General features: G+C 40.1%; 1 protein-coding gene and 1 long non-coding RNA gene across 2 annotated transcripts in view; one reads left to right on the top strand and one right to left on the bottom strand.

Annotated features, from left to right (window-relative positions):
* Positions 1–16,550, bottom strand: part of LOC139816908 (gustatory receptor for sugar taste 43a-like) — a 125,794-nt gene that overhangs the window by 9,826 nt on the left and 99,418 nt on the right. The gene's annotated exons all lie outside the window — the stretch shown is intronic.
* Positions 28–1,168, top strand: LOC139816911 (uncharacterized). The gene is made up of 2 exons (XR_011733115.1): positions 28–488; positions 713–1,168. It is a non-coding gene; the product is annotated as an uncharacterized lncRNA (long non-coding RNA).

The raw sequence follows: 16,550 nt of genomic DNA, 5'->3' as shown, positions 1-16,550 counted from the left end.
CAATATATATTATATACATGAAGTAAGAGTAAGGAGATCGAACTTCATAGCGCGCGAGTAGAAAAAGTGGTCCCGATTCGTGGCACCAAATTGAGAGGGAGTCCGCTGAAGGGAATGAATTCTTATCGATGGGCGCCATTTTCAACCTATAGTGCATGTAACATATACTGTAGGATTTTCAGCACTCGTGATCTCGTGAACGCACCCTAACCTTACCCGGCGGCTCCGGTCTCTTACTTCGTGCTCCTTCGTGCTCAGTTTGTTTACCTGTGCATAAGAGTTTACCTGTGCAAATAGAGTCCGTTGGTGACTCGACGAAGAACGACGGGATCCGGATACACCAGTTGCAAATGCCGCGCCAGCACCGCCAATCCACCGCCGTCGCTGAAGACGCCTAACGAGCTCTCTATGCTTCTATAGTTCAACAGTCCGTTGTCGATCGGCTGCACCACACGTCTTCTTTGGAGTCTTTATTACGTTGACGTAAGGTGAGATGTAAGCACGGTTTGGACAACGAAATACCGCTATCCTCGGCGATCGCCAAGAGTTGCGCGATTGTAAGCTGAAGCGGTAGAGGAGTATTAGAACGAGACGAATGTGTTAGATACTGTTGGTTTGTTGGCTGGGTGTTCTTGTGCATTATTAGACGAGGCTTTGCTCGCTACTGGCGTCAAATTTCCATCAAAATTTAAACGCGTTTTTCTGATTATAGGACCACGAGCTAGCGATCTAAGAAAATGCAGATCCGAAGAAAATGCAGCACGCACCACCATAAAACTAAAACCTGCCAGGAAAAGAAAGTACCAAAAACAAGGTGCAATAATAAATAAAGAAAATGTATATAAAGGGAATAAAAAACAAAAAACATAAATTATAAAATTGTAACTTTATTTTCTTTTTCCATTTGTATAATTGTATAATTTGATGATTGTATAATTTGATGATTATATAATTTGATAATTGTATAATTTGATGATTGTATAATTTTATGATTGTATAATTTGATGATTGTATAATTTGATAATTGTATAATTTGATGATTGTATAATTTTATGATTGTATAATTTGATGATTGTATAATTTGATAATTGTATAATTGTATAAAATAAATTCAGACGTTTGCAATTTACTGTAAATGTACAATTAACAGGATGTGAATTAAACTGAATCCAGCGTTTTTAAAATTTCGCTAATCTCATCAATACTTGTTACTTTTATATGTTTTGAAAAGGGCATAATCTTGTCATCAATATAAATATTAATATGTAAATTTGGGAATACAGCGATTCTTTTTCTGACACTGAAATCATTTTCTGCCTTCATAAAACCGAAAAACTTGTCGTTTTCACTTGAAAATCCCCAATTCAAAGAAGGCCGTTCAACTAAATTCAAACTTCTTTGCAAATATTTGAATTTTAATTCATCTGTCTCATGCTCTACTTTATTTGAGCTTTCTTCCATTATACGACTGAAAAAATATTATGCATTATTCACTTTTATTTAATCAAGCTTACTTGTTTACTTTCATTACTTACGTTTTTGTTTTATTGCTTTTGATGTGGATATTTTCCGTCTCCTGCTGTCGGATTACGTTATAACACAATGCACGCAATAAAAGAGACTTCCTTTTAATGCTTTCTCAGTTTATTTGGCTTTATAAATGGCTTGCAAATCGGAATAACAAACATATACAGCGACCAGTGACGCAAGACGCAACATGTACATACAGCTGACCGGGTAAGGTTGTAACCGGACGGTACTACAGGAGGCACGAATCAACGCTACGTGTCCTTAGAAATCAACGGTCGCCACTCGGTTTGACCTTTAAACCACCGAGAAGGTAAGTATCGAACGATCTCTCGAATCATTAATTAGACTAATTCTCTTTCTTTTTCAGGTTCCTGCCACCGCTGGATCATCGCCGTCATCGATCAGGATCAACGCTGCCACCGGAATCCAGGATCAACGAGGGACTTCGAGTGATCGTCGACAATGGATCAGGTGAGTAGAAGGTAAGTCCAATTTAATGAATTTTCGAAATCTTTTACGAAAAGGATGTTTAATTTATTCAATTATATTGATTTCCAGTGATGGTTGTTCATAAAACTTTAAGTCACACAAGATGTCGGACGCTCGGATACGTGGGCACATACGCCCAGTTTATCTACGACGCACGATCTTGTTTCGGTCTAAAAAGGCCGTTCGTCTTTGTAAAGACGACAATTAACGCGTTCCGCGGGCGTTGCCGGTTGTTACGAATGTTGGCGAGCCGTAATTATAGCACTTGTATGACGATCGCGGTGACTTAGCGCGACGAAACAGAGCGAAGTTGATTACGTGTTACACGCTCGAACATCCCCGACAGACTGCCTCGAGCCCTCTTCTTCTCTCGGGCTCCCTACCTACGGTGCTTTTTTCCCCCACCATAGGGTATTCGGTCGCTTTCTCCTCGCGGTAATTTTCCGCTCGCCGCGTTAACAATGGTTGTTTACGACTTTCGGGTCGACAGGTGTGCGCCAGATGTTCGCCGCTACGCAGTTACAATATATGTTGCCCGCTCCCCGCTGTGCCCTATGTCCGCGGTGGAAATTTCCATATGGAGTACCATCCACTCGACGTCCGGAGACGGACCCCGGGTAGTGATTTTTCAACTCCCGCATTTATCGACCCACGACGACGCCGACCCGTGCGCACGACTTCTCTTTTGTCCCTTTACGCGACCCCGGGTCGACTTCTCGACGAAGATGTCTGCGTCGCGATCGCGACCTCCGCCGTTGACGGCGACCCCCTGGTCCCGCTTCGGCGGTCTCTCTTAGCCCGATTCCGGGCTCATTCCTCGTGGACGACGTCCGGTTCCCGAGTGCCGGCGACATGTCGCCGTATCTCGCGTCCGGGCGATCGGACATTGGCGGCGACCCGTTCCCCGAGTGTACCAGGTCTTACTTATCGTGACCCGCTGGTCTTTCCCCGCGGATGACGCTCGGTTATCTACTTGACCTCCCGGTGGTCGCATCGCGTTGTTCCTTCGGGCCTGCTGACGACGCCGACCCCTCCTGACACCTATTCCGTACCTGGTACACTTCCTTCCACGGCTCTTCCCCGCGGAAGATGTCCAGGTCGCGAGATGGCGGACGGTTCTGTAACTTCGTCGCCGGTTGTTGGATTTTGCCGGCGACCGGATATGGACGTTCGTAGTGACATCCCCGTTAGTCAGGGATGTCTCTTCCCCGGGGATGACTCACCTGGGGCGAATTCCCGGACGGTCCGCCATTTCGTTACCCGGGCGACGGGTCTCACCGGGACCCGGCTTTGCGGTCTCGGCAAAGTGCCCCCCGATGTCAGGAGTGCTCGACTCCCGTAGGTGATGTCCCTAGCGCAAGTTTGCGGACGGTTCCCCATCTCCTGGCCGCGTTCCCGCATCGCGTCGCCAACCCCGTATGCGCGACTTGAGGGCCCCTCGCTTTAGTCAGGGACGTATTCTTTTACCGCCGTGCCGTCGGTTCAAAAGTTTCCCGACGGTCCGCCATATTTTTTATCTCTGGCCAGATTTCGATTCTGACCCGCGTGTCGTGCTTCGCGGATCTGCCTTGACGATCAGAACTGTTCGTTTTACGCGCGTGTCGCCTATTTAATAAAAGTGCGGACGGTCCGTCCGTTTCGCTATACGTCGTCTCTCCGCTCCGTGGAGCGTCCCGGTTCGTCCTTCACATTCTTCGGAAGCGCCCCGATCAACTCGTAACTGAAAACTAAACAACCTTATGCCTATTCATGCGCCGGATGTGGTCACTCTCCTTCCTCCTAAGTCGTCAAAATAAACAAAATAAAATCGATAACGGCTGCTGCCGGTGACCTCATCCTCGGGACGCGAACGCTTGACTTAATACTAATTGGGACGTGGCCCCGCCTCGTCCATCTCGGACCCGCTGCTGTCCTGTGGGCCACGCAAAGAGACCGTGGACCCGTGGTCCTCCGCTGCGGGTTCGCCCCCGGTCGCTCGTTCGTCTCCTTTGATGCGTGCGGCTGCAAGGTTAGGGTGCGTTCATGAGTACAGAAAATCCTACAGTATATGTTGCATGCACTATAGGTTGAAAATGGCGCCCATCGATAAGAATCCATTCCCTTCAGCGGACTCCCTCTCAATTCGGTGCCACAAATCGGGACCACTTTTGTTTCACGGAGTTCGACCTCCTTCTCTCTTACTTCATGATTATATATTTCCTAATTTACCTAAATAGAAATCTTCCTCCTGACCGATAAGTCTATCGACCTAATTTCGAAATACGCGCGCGATATCGAAACTGGCGATACCTGCGCCGCCAGTGTCGAAAAAGTGAAAGTGACGTTCTCTGTTTGTTACATGTATGTTATATGAGATGAGAGCGGTCGACGTAGACGACGACGACGACGACGTATCTTAATAAAAAATTTTCACATTTGGACTTTGCGTCGCAATATCTCCGCTCGTAGGGCACGTAGCAGAATATTATGAGAGAAACCCCCCCCTAATTGGACCCCAAGCTATCGATCAAGCCTACTTAGAACTTGATCCGTTCACTCGTTATCGAGATCTCAACATCTCGGGTACTCGCAACCCGTCGCGTCGCGTAAAAGAGTCACGGTCGGTCTCGCTCCGCGTGTACTTGGCGCGAGACACTACCGTGTCTCTTGATTTATTAACAAAATTATTTTTTAACAAAATACAAGAGAGATACATCCTTTCGTAAGCGATTTACAAGATACAGGAAGCGATACATCCTCCTTTCATATCCTCCTTTCATAATATAATATATATAATAATATTATTAATTAATTATTTTAATTTTATAAGTGAGACGTTACAGCGTTTCTTTTACAGGAAGGAGAACGCTTTTCCAGAAATAAATCACTGAATTTTTTTAATAAGTCAATATTATTGAAAAATTTAAATACTGGAGAAGAAAATAGATTTTTCTGATTATAATGATACAACATTGATGCACAGATATGCACTTGACGCATAGGTATGCCTCTATTTTTCTGTCAAATTTATGTCATTCAGATACGTCGTCGTCGTCGTCGTCTTCTTCGCAAAATCTTAAAAAGTGTTGTCGGTTTGGCCTACCGTGCCGCTAGATGGCACTCGTTACGAGAGCTTTCTCTCACTTTTTCTCGCTTTCTTACGTTCTTTCTCGCTCTCCCACACTCTCTTATGCTCTTTCTTGCTTTCTCACGCTTTCTCATGCTCTCTCATGCTTTTTCTCGCTTTCTTATGCTTTCTCATCTTATCTCTCACTTTTTCTTGTTTTCTTACGTTCTTTCTCGCTCTCCCACGCTCTCTTATGCTCTTTCTCGCTTTCTCACGCTTTATCATGCTCTCTCACGGTTTTTTCGTTTTCTTATGCTCTCTTATGCTTTCCCTCACTTTTTCTCGCTTTCTTACGTTTTTTCTCGGTCTCCCACGCTCTCTTACGCTTTCTCATGCTCTCTCACGCTTCCTGTCGCTCTCTTACGCTTCCCGTCGCTTTCTCACGCTTCCTGTCGCTCTCTCTGTGATAAAAGATGAGTTTGTAGGAGTAATAAATGATTCGCTTAGGACAGGTAAATTTCCAGAAGGATGAAAAACATCCACGATAATACCGATACCAAAGTAAACAAACCAAAAAAAGCGAGCGAGTATAGACCGGTTAATATATATGTTACCGATATATGAAAAAGTATTAGAGTTAATTGTAAAAAAACAGTTGGAAAAATTTCTAGAAGACAATGAAATAATAACCGAATACCAATCGGGATTTAGGAAACAGTCGTGTGAGACAGCAATTCAAAGTTTTATCGAGAACTGGAAGTTGATAATTGAGGAGAATAAAATAATAAAAGTGTTATTTCTGCATTTTAAGAGAGCGTTTGAGACAATAGATAGAGTAAAATTAGTGGAAAAATTATATCAGTATGGAATAAGAGAAGTTGTATTGGAATGGATAAAATCGTATTTAAGTAATAGAAAGCAGCAAGTTAGATTCAATGATATATGTTCTAAAATAATTGAGACAGTATTTGGCGTGCCACAGAGATCCGTATTAAGACCTCTATTGTTTATTTTGTACATAAATGATATAGTTAAAGTCTGCCCGAAGGGAAGTATATTTATATTATTTGCAGATGACACGACCGCAAGTGTAGCAGGAGAAAGTTGTGAAGAATTAGAAATGAAACTAAATATGGTGCTCGGTATACTTGAAGAATGGATGAATGTGAATATGTTAAAAATGAATGCAGATAAGACCAAATATATGATAGTTGGAAGTATATAAGGAAAGAAATAAAAGCAAACATAATAGTAAAAAGTTTGGATGGAACTGTAATAGAGCGAGTAATAGGGTCGAGAAAGCGAAACATCTGGATGTAATGATCGATAGTAAACTTCGTTGGGAGGATCACTGTGATTATATGTTGAAGAAAATAGGGAAAAAAGTGAGTTTTCTGAATAGAATAGAAAACGATATATCGGTGTACACTAGATGTACTGTGTATAAGTCTATCATAGCGCCTCATTTTGAATATTGCGCAACGATGTTAGTAGGCATGGGTGAAACGCAATTGAATCGACTGCAAGTGGCACAAAACCGTGCCATGAGAGTCATATTACAATGTTCGCGATATACAAAGGTAGAATTAATGTTGCAAATCCTTAGGTTTATGAATGTAAGACAGAGGCTAATGTACAATGTATGTATTTTTATTTTTAAGATAGTAAGAGGCATAATGTCAAGATATTTAAATAATAGGATAGAAATAGTAGGAGATGCGAGTGACGGCAAACAAGGCAGGCTGAGAATATTAGAATTTAATATTCGCAGGACGAGAAGCGCACAGAAAAGTCTATTTTATGAAGGTTTAAATATGTACAACGCCCTACCGGTAGAAATTAAGCAATGCGAAAGAATTGAACCATTCAAACGTAGGTTAAAAGAATATATTGTACCTCATGTAGAGAAATTAATTTAAGGATATTTTATGTAAAAAATAGCTGAAAAAGCTAATAAAGCGCAATCAATCAATCAATCAATCAATTTTACGCTACCTCTCGCTTTCTCATACTCTCTCACGCGTTTTCTCGCTTTCTTATGCTCTCTCATGCTTTCTCTCACTTTTTCTCGCTTTCTTACGTTTTTTCTCGCTCTCTCACGCTCTCTCACGCTTTCTGTCGCTTTCTTACTTTCTTACGCTGTCTCTCTTATTCTCTCACGCTTTCGTAAGAAAGTCGTAATGAATAGTTTATTAACAATAGGAAAAGTTTGGAGTTGTCTATTGTATAATTACGGAGGGCTACCGCCCCTTCCCACAAGCAGAGGTAAATGAGAGTGGACTTTGGTTTGTGTGGAAAGTTGCAAACCCAAACTGTACTCCATATTTATACAATAGACAATTCCGAATTTTTCCTGTCGTTAATACACTATTCATTACGACACCCTTACAAGAGAGCGTGAGAAAGTAACAAAGAACGTGAGAAAGTAAGAGAGAGCATGAAATAGAGTGAGAGAGCAAAAGGAAGCGTGAGAGAGCATGAGAAAGCGACAGGAAGCGTGAGAGAGCGAGAGGAGGCGTAAGAGAGCGTGAAAAAGTGACAAAAAGCATGAGAAAGCGACAGGAAGCGTGAGAGAGCGAGAGGAAGCGTAAGAGAGCGACAGGAAGCGTGAGAGAACGAGAGGAATCGTGAGAGAGCAACAGAAAGCGTGAGAGAGCGAGAGAAAGCGTGAGAAAGTAAGAAAAAGTGAGAGAAAGCACGAGAGAACATAAGAAAACAAGAAAAAGCGTGAGAGAGCAAGAAAGAGCACAAGAGAGCGTGGGAGAGCGAGAAAGAACGTAGGAAAACGAGAAAAATTGAAAGAAAGCATGAGAGAGCATAAAAAAGCGAGAAAAAGCGTAAAAGAGCATGAGAAAGCGTGAGAAAGCGAGGAAGAGCATAGGAGAGTGTGGGAGAGCGAGAAAGAACGTAAGAAAGCGAGAAAAAGTGAGAGAAAGCATAAGAGTGCATAAGAAGGAGAGAAAAAGCGTAAAAGAGCATGAGAAAGCGTGAGAAAGCGAGAAAGAGTATAGGAGAGTGTGGGAGAGCGAGAAAAAACGTAAAAAAGCGAGAAAAAGTGAGAGAAAGCATGAGAGTGCATAAGAAGGAGAGAGAAAGCGTAAAAGAGCATGAGAAAGCGTGAGAAAGCGAGAAAGAGTATAGGAGAGTGTGGGAGAGCGAGAAAAAACGTAAAAAAGCGAGAAAAAGTGAGAGAAAGCATGAGAGTGCATAAGAAGGAGAGAGAAAGCGTGAGAGAGCATGAGAAAACATGGGAGAGCGAGAAAGAACGTAAAAAAGCATGAGAGAGCGCGAGAGAATGATAAAAGCCTTGGTGCGGCGCGGCGAGACGTGAAAGTGGCGATATAGGGCCTAAGCAGAATGGCAGTCTTATAACCTTAAGGCAGTGTTTTATGCCTTAAGTCTTTGTCTTATGTAACGCACAATACTGTGTTAATGTTTCCTGTCTTGTGTAGTATACGTCGCGTATACATTGTCATATTTATAAATGTCATATTGCTAACATTAATATTATAATAAATGTTATAAACAAACAATAATATTAAAGAAATGTGTTATGTAAGATAATAGTCAAATACAATTATATTATAAACTATTTTATTATTATCATGGTTTTAATAATGATAATGTCACTGTGAAGATAAGAAACATATATAAAATGCGCTTGAATGTACTAATGTATTATTATTAAGTTTATTTGTTTAATTTATGAATATAAGTCATTATGTACACAATATAATTCCAAGATTTATTACAAGAAAGATTTATAGAAGTAGTATTCTCACACAACTTACTTTTAAATTTATCCTATAAAAAGAGGAATTTTTCTGATAGGCAATCCATCCATACATTGCATGTTTCTTTAAATTTTTATTTAATAAAGCTTATAATGTTTAAATCATGTAACTCTTATGTGTGAATCAAATATAATTCAATTAAAAAACAATAATATTATGACTCTCGATATATAAACTCGAGGGAATTATTCAGAGAGGAAAGGATAAACTTGTCAAAGATAATGAGACCGAGCTTGTATATCGGATCGACTGTGACGACTGCGATGCAGTATACATCGGACAGACCAAACGGCATTTAATGACACGCATCAAGGAGCACCAAAATGACATTAAAAAGCATGACAGCAATCACTCGGTTGTGAGCAAACATCGCGTTTTGTACGGTCACAATTTCAAATGGTCGGAAACCAACATCATCCATAAAGAAAAAAATATTTAAAAAAGAGAGATTGCTGAAATGTTTTTAATTAAAAAACATACGAAGACGATAAATTTAAAGAAGGATACAGAAAACTTAAATCCGATTTATGACAAAGTAATTTCATCGGTGTAAATATCATGCGAACCATATTTGTTTATTCTAACAACCTACAATGTGTCAGATACCGAAAACAGTCAGTATACCTCTCAACTACGACATGTTAACACGCGTTGGTCGTCGCTCCACGATGTTCTGCTCCGTAGAAAATTTCAATACTGACAACGCTTCATCGCAGTGGTCACTTGTTTATATTTTTAATGCGTTCTCCATTGTCACCGACTTACACGTGTGAGTTATTTTCTGCTCGCCTTTAACTGCATACTTTTTTACATTGCTCACTGACCATTGTTTCCAGCGATCAGTTGATTATTTCGGGCAAAATTTTCGAGAATGCCGACGTTTAAGTTTGTGACAAGGAATAGTTACCAGGTATCGCTTTATCTATAATCATAAATATGTTCTCCTGACTATTAATTTTATCCTGCTGACCGAATTATTGTTATACCGGATTGTTTGTTTTATTTAGATTGCTTGATAAGGACCCGATCCGAGGGGTTGAAACGTAGCAACGTTTCAATTTATATTGCCATTAGAAGTCGAAACTAATAAACGTTTCTTGTTGATTATTGTTGGCGGAACAAACCATTCTATTTCTGTTAATAATATTATGTCAAGTAATAATTTATGTTATTACATTGTATACGTAATACATTCAAATTCTCTTTTTACAGTAATACAATTTAAAGAGACATTATAGAAAATTATGTGTTTGTATGCCTTGTTACACACGAAATACTTTATACCTATGACGGCATACTGACAAACTTAAGTGCGGATGACTATTTTTTTGTTAAAATTATAAAATTTTGTTGTTAAAATTATAGGCAATACGCCGGGCACGCCAAGGATGCTGCTGGAGATTATGTCCATCTTTAATTGTTGTTTCGGGTGGAGTTTCGAAAACGGCCCCCCTCCGATTTCGATGAAACTTTGTGAAAAGCTTCGTCTTGGGTTAAAATGAAAGCCCTTAAAAGGAATTTTGGCGACTCCTATGATAAAGCCATTTTTTAAGATTAAATGATAAAAAATATAGGGCTGTTCTTCCGAAAATGTCCGCGCTCCGATTTAGGTGAAACTTTGTGAATAGGTTCCCTTTAGATAAAAAACACATGGTAAATGTCTAGATTAAGGGCGACCTCACCGATTTCAATGACCTACATAAGTTAGTTGACGCGCTTTACGCACTTGATACTGTTCAACGCGAGCCACTGATCCACGCGGGTTAGTTTTACGCACTCGATACTGTTCAAGGCGAACCACTGACCCACGTGGGTTAGCTTTACGCACTCGATACTGTTCAACGCGAACCACTGACCCACGTGGGTAAGATGCTGCGCTTTACACACTCGGTACTGATCAACGCGAGCCACTGATCCACGCGGGTTAGCTTTACGCACTCTATACTGTTCAAAACGAACCACTGACCCACGTAGGTTACTTGACGCGCTTTACCTACTTTTTTACTGTCTACAGCGCTCCACTGACCCACATGAGTAAGGTGCTGCGCTGTACCTACTTTTTTACTGTCTACAGCACCCCAATGACCCACATGGGTTAGTTGACGCGCTTTACCTACTTTTTTACTGTCTAAAGCACTCCACTGATTCACGTGGGTTAGCTCATAGAATTATGAAAGTCTTCTTATATTTTTTATCATTTTATCTTAAAAAAGGGCTTTATCATAGGAGTCGCCAAAATTCCTTTTAAGAGCTTTTATTTTAACCCAAGACGAAGCTTTTCACAAAGTTTCATCGAAATCGGAGGGGGGCCGTTTTCGGAACTTTATCCGTTGTTTCTGGTTATTATCGATGTAACTAAACTCTTTTCAATTTCTGCACCTCTCGTTACGCTATCTATTGTATTCTATATTTTCATTTTATTATGCCGTTGTGTTTCATACATTTTAAATGGCTTCTGCATCCTACATTAGGTCTACTGCAATTTTTAAAGATAGTTTATAAAATATGGTATTCCTTTAATTCACATATATATATCTTGCGAAATATTACTTACTCTAATAAATATACTTGGAATAATACTTTGATTTTACTTCTTTTTCATGCCATTATATTTATTCCTTTTGTGTTTTTTAAGTAAATATTTTCTTTATTTTTCTAATATTATTTATAAAACTAGATACCACAGACGCGCGCTTCGCGCGCGCTATTTAGCTTTAACATTATGCTATTACTATTACACTATTAACTTCTTGATACACACAACTGTCAAAATATATGATGACAGCTGCAAATGAAGTAAACGTAGTGAGAGAACCAATCGGCATCGCGGAAAAGCGACAACAATATACTTCGATAGATTCAAATATCGACTTTACATGCATTTTTTAGATATGATGATGATTTAGAGAGGAATTATTTTACGTGAAATATACTTGGCGTTTTTTTTTTTTACATTTTTAATGTCTTTTTTTGGTGAATATAAGTGTCATTTGAAATAATTGCTAAACAAAAAAAGGTAATAAAATTTCATATTAAAAGCGACCGCACCAATTTCATCAATGACTTTAACATATACAGGTTGTCTCGAAAGGTAAGGTGAACCGACCAGGAGGTGAAAGAGGAGCATGAGTAGAACACATAATGTAAATAAAATTTTTGCATATTCGCTATGGTTTAGAAAATACAGTACTTTATATATATATAAGGGTGTATAAAAGTGTTGAAACTTTTTAATATTTCGAAAAATACGCATTTTTGAACAAAATGTTTTATACAAAAATTGTAGGATTTTAAGTAAAGCATTACGCAAAAAAATTAGTATGATTTAAATAGTGTTCTCAAGTTCACGTAAAGATAACCTTGAAAATTTTTAATCGGTATCCCCACTTTTTGTTGCATATTATTGTAGCTTATCCCGAGGGCTTTCTAAAATAATATAATACAATATTTTTTTGTTAAGTACTTTTTAAGTTGAGGCTTGAGGGGATGTAAAAAACGCCATTTTTTGCCTTCAACGAGAACCTAAAACATGCTTTGCTACCTTATTTGAGGTTGAAAGAAGAAGGAAATAATATTTTTTTTACTAGAAAACTACGAGAAATATTTTAGAAACGATAATGAATGTCTTTAAAATGTGTGTCAAAATAGCTGTGTTTGAGCGGTTTAACAAACACTACATTTTGATTTATTAAATTTTACACCACGAAATTGTATAGAAATGCATGTACATACAACACGAGCGCGTGCACCATTGCTCATATACACTTATCATACCGTGTGTACCAGAAGTTCTGGAACAACCAATCATCTCAGAAAGTATTGGTTTATGGGAAAAATATTTTAGATAAAAGTTGGAGGATTCAAAGAGGGCCAATAGACGATCTTATTAGATTTTGGGTCCGGGGCCTATGTTGGGCCCAGTAGGCTTCAAGTTAAATTTTTTAAATAAAAATCCCTATTTTTTATTATATTATCTTTTTCTACTAATTAATTTAAACAACTTTTGTCTAAAACATTTTTTTATTTGCCTAATACTTTTTGAGATATTCAAGGAAAACTTGGTAACTTTTTCAATATTTAGCTTACGATATCTCAATACTTAAGGGTTCTAAAGAGGCAGTGCATGCGTAATACACCGCGCCGCTTCCAGCTAGCACCGCATAGCCTCTCGCTCAATTCCGACTTTCACCTCCAAGCAGGCGTTTTTCGCTGATGAACCCTGGAAGCCTGAGCAACCATGATGAAAATCGGGTATCAACCCCGGTGGAAGTTGTGGTCAAGAGTAGTCAGGACTAACAAAAGCGGGAGAGATGGCCCTCCGAAAAGGGAGTTGGGCGAAGGGCCAACAACCCCTCCCCGGAAAAAAGAAACTGTTGCGAAATTTCAGAGTGAGCCTCGGACATCGGACCGGATCAGCGAGAGACTGGACATGATCTTTGGCACTTGAAACACACGGAGCTTATACAGGAGTGGGGCACTGAAGAAAGTTTTGAAAGAAATAATAAAGCATAACATCGGGATACTAGTTGTACAAGAGACAAGATGGAAAAGCAGCGGCATTTTTGACACAAGGACGCACACAGTGCTGCATAGTAGCATAGTCAATAACAACCCGGAACTAGGAGTAGCCTTTATAGTAGAAAAAGGAATGAAAGAAAACATCCTGGATTTCAAGCCAGTAAACGAAAGAATCTGCGTACTAAGATATAAGACAAAATTCTTTAATCTACCTGTTGCGACGGAAACGTAGGCCCACGGATAAACTCGCTGAGCGAGCGTTGTTACCGATCGGAAAAAAGGACGAACGCGTGGCGCTTCGGTCTAAGCTCGCGTCCGGGCATTCTCGAATAATCACTCGAGCGTAACACACGTGTGAGATCGGCGCGCAGTGCGAGATATACGGCACCGTTTTGTGCGTATGCGGTTCATTATATCCGCCGCGATCGGAATAGCGATACATGATATATATAAAGCCGAGTCTTTTCGATGATATACAAGAAGCCGAGTCTTCGACGATACACGAAGCCGAGTCTTCGACGATATCACGAGGTCGAGTCCTTGTCAATTGCGAACGAAACAATAAACAATATATACCCGAAACTAGTGTTGTGTATTAACCTACATCTCAGTGTCCATCACGGGCGTAACATTGTCCTCCTCTTCTTAAGTTGTCGTCCCGACAACTAGAGGAAAGTTGCAAGCAGTTTCTTTCTCTTAGATTTCCGGGAACTTGAAACGCTTCCTGCTCTACCTCGAGCTAAGCTGCGAGTTAACGAGCTTCGTTTCTTCCCTCAATCAAAAAACGCTTCTTTCCACGTGTGAACCTCTTCAACGTCGGCTTTCCTTCTGCTACCAGCGCTGTTCTCTTGAGAGTCTTGGGACTGGAGGGGGAAGCTTTCGTGGACCTTGCGTCTCGCAAGACTCCCCAGTCCCCGCCTTGGCATTTGCCCTAAGTCCCACGGAAAAACCACGATCAAAAACCGTGGGCAAGGCGGTCTTCTTTCAGCTAATATCATCGCCTGATGTTGTTCGGCACCATCTTCCCGGAGAAGTAGCTGAAGTAACAACAAAAGAAAAATATCTTTTTCTTAAAAACCTAAAAACTAATTAAATAAATTGAAATTTTTCGGGCTCCGCGCTCCGGACAAAAATCGTGATTCGAAAGGAATTACCTCTCATAAAAAGTAGCTAATCTATCTAAATGAACGACTTTGTTCTTATGCCGTTTAGACCTACGAATGCAATAAACTACATCATTTATTCTTTTAATGACTTCAAAAGGACCTTCCCAATTACTTTGTAACTTAGGAGTTATTCCTATTTTTCTTCGAGGATTAAATAACCAGACTTTTTGCCCAGGCTCATAGCATAATTGTCTATCCTTCCGATCATAAAGCGCCTTGGCTTTCTGAGACTTAATTTCCATACGTTGACATACAATGTTATGAATAAGATCCATTTTTTCTTTCAAGTGACGGAAATATTCTCTTTCCGAAGGAAAGACGGCGCACTGACATTGTAAATTTGCATAGAAGACTTTCTTTTATCAGATGGCCCTCTCTTTGAAACGCAAACTTTACAAGTCCTACACCAATGTTCGACATCCTGCTTACAGAAAGCCCAATAAAAATGTTTCCGAATCTTCTCTAAGGTCTTATTGACACCAAAATGGCCACCTGTGAAAGAATCATGAGTTTCTTCTAAAATTCGCGAAATCATTCCTCGAGGAACTATAGTTTGAAAAACAACGGAACATAAATTTGGAGACTCCCATTTCCTACACAAAATCCCGTCTTTAATCACCAGGGAATCCCATTGGAGCCAATAGTCCTTAGCAATCGAATCTCTCTGAGCTATTTCTTGACGAAGAGGTCGCCTATTCGCCTCTTTTCCACGATAAATTCCTACAATTGAAGGGTCCTCTAATTGCATTTTTTTCCAGTCCGCAGATTCAATTTCTTTGAAGATTATTCTTCTAACATCTCCCCTTACAATCCTTTCTTCCCCCATCTCCACTTTATCACAATATCTGCAGTTTCCTTCCGCACATGGACGCCTAGACAACGCGTCAGCGTTTGCGTGCACCTTTCCTGCTCGGTGCTTGACTACGAAATTAAATTGTTGTAGGCGTTCCATCAAACGTGCTAACTGCCCTTCTAGATTCTTAAAAGACATCAACCAGCGTAACGAAATATGATCCGTTCTAACCGAGAATTCACGTCCATATAAATAGTGATGGAAGGTCTTCAAAGCCTCCACCAAAGCTAACAGCTCCCGACGAGTTACGCAATAGTTCCTTTCAGACTTGCTCAAAACCCGACTATAATAAGCTAAGACCCTCTCCCTACCATCCTGAATCTGAGAAAGTACCGCGCCTAAGCCGTGATTTGAAGCGTCAGTATCAAGAATAAATTCCCCTTTTTCTATTGGGAAAGCTAAAATAGGAGGAGAAATTAAGTTTTGTTTAAGCTTCTCAAAAGCTTCCTGACAACGCCCATCCCACACAAATTTTCTAAGATTCTCAGTTAAAGAAAATAATGGCTTAGCAATAAGAGAAAATTCCTTCACAAATTTCTTATAATAAGAGCAGAGTCCTAAGAAGCTTCGCACTTGCTTCTTATTTTGAGGAATAGGCCACTCTTGAACGGTCTTAATTTTCTCCGAATCAGTGGAGATTCCTCTTTCTGAAACGACATGGCCTAAGTATTTCACTTCTCTCCCGAAGAAAGTACATTTTTTTGGATTGAGTTTTAAATTTGCATCCCGTAAACGAAGAAATACTTCCCTTAAATTTGCCAGCATTCCCTCGAAAGTTTTACTATAGATGATGACATCATCCAAATAAACCATACAGATCTTATTCAATATCTCACGAAGAACCTGCTCCATCAATCGCTCAAAAGTAGCAGGAGCATTACATAATCCAAATGGCATTACAGTAAACTGCCATAAGCCATTTCCTATAGAGAAGGCCGTTTTCTCTTTATCCTGAGGACAAAGCTTCCCCTGCCAATAGCCGCTTTTTAAATCTAAGGTGGTGAACCAGGAATTTCCGGATAAACGATCAAAAAGATCATCTATCCTGAGAATAGGATAAGAATCTTTTTCTGTAATGGCATTGAGCTTCCATAATCGATACAGAATCTAATCGTTCCATCTTTCTTTTTAACTAAAACAGCTGGAGAAACCCA

The sequence above is a fragment of the Temnothorax longispinosus genome, chromosome 7 (assembly GCF_030848805.1).
Source record: "Temnothorax longispinosus isolate EJ_2023e chromosome 7, Tlon_JGU_v1, whole genome shotgun sequence".
Taxonomy (NCBI): Eukaryota; Metazoa; Arthropoda; class Insecta; order Hymenoptera; family Formicidae; genus Temnothorax; species Temnothorax longispinosus.
Note: the sequence above shows the minus strand (reverse complement) of the source record. Positions and strands in the feature narration are given on the sequence as shown.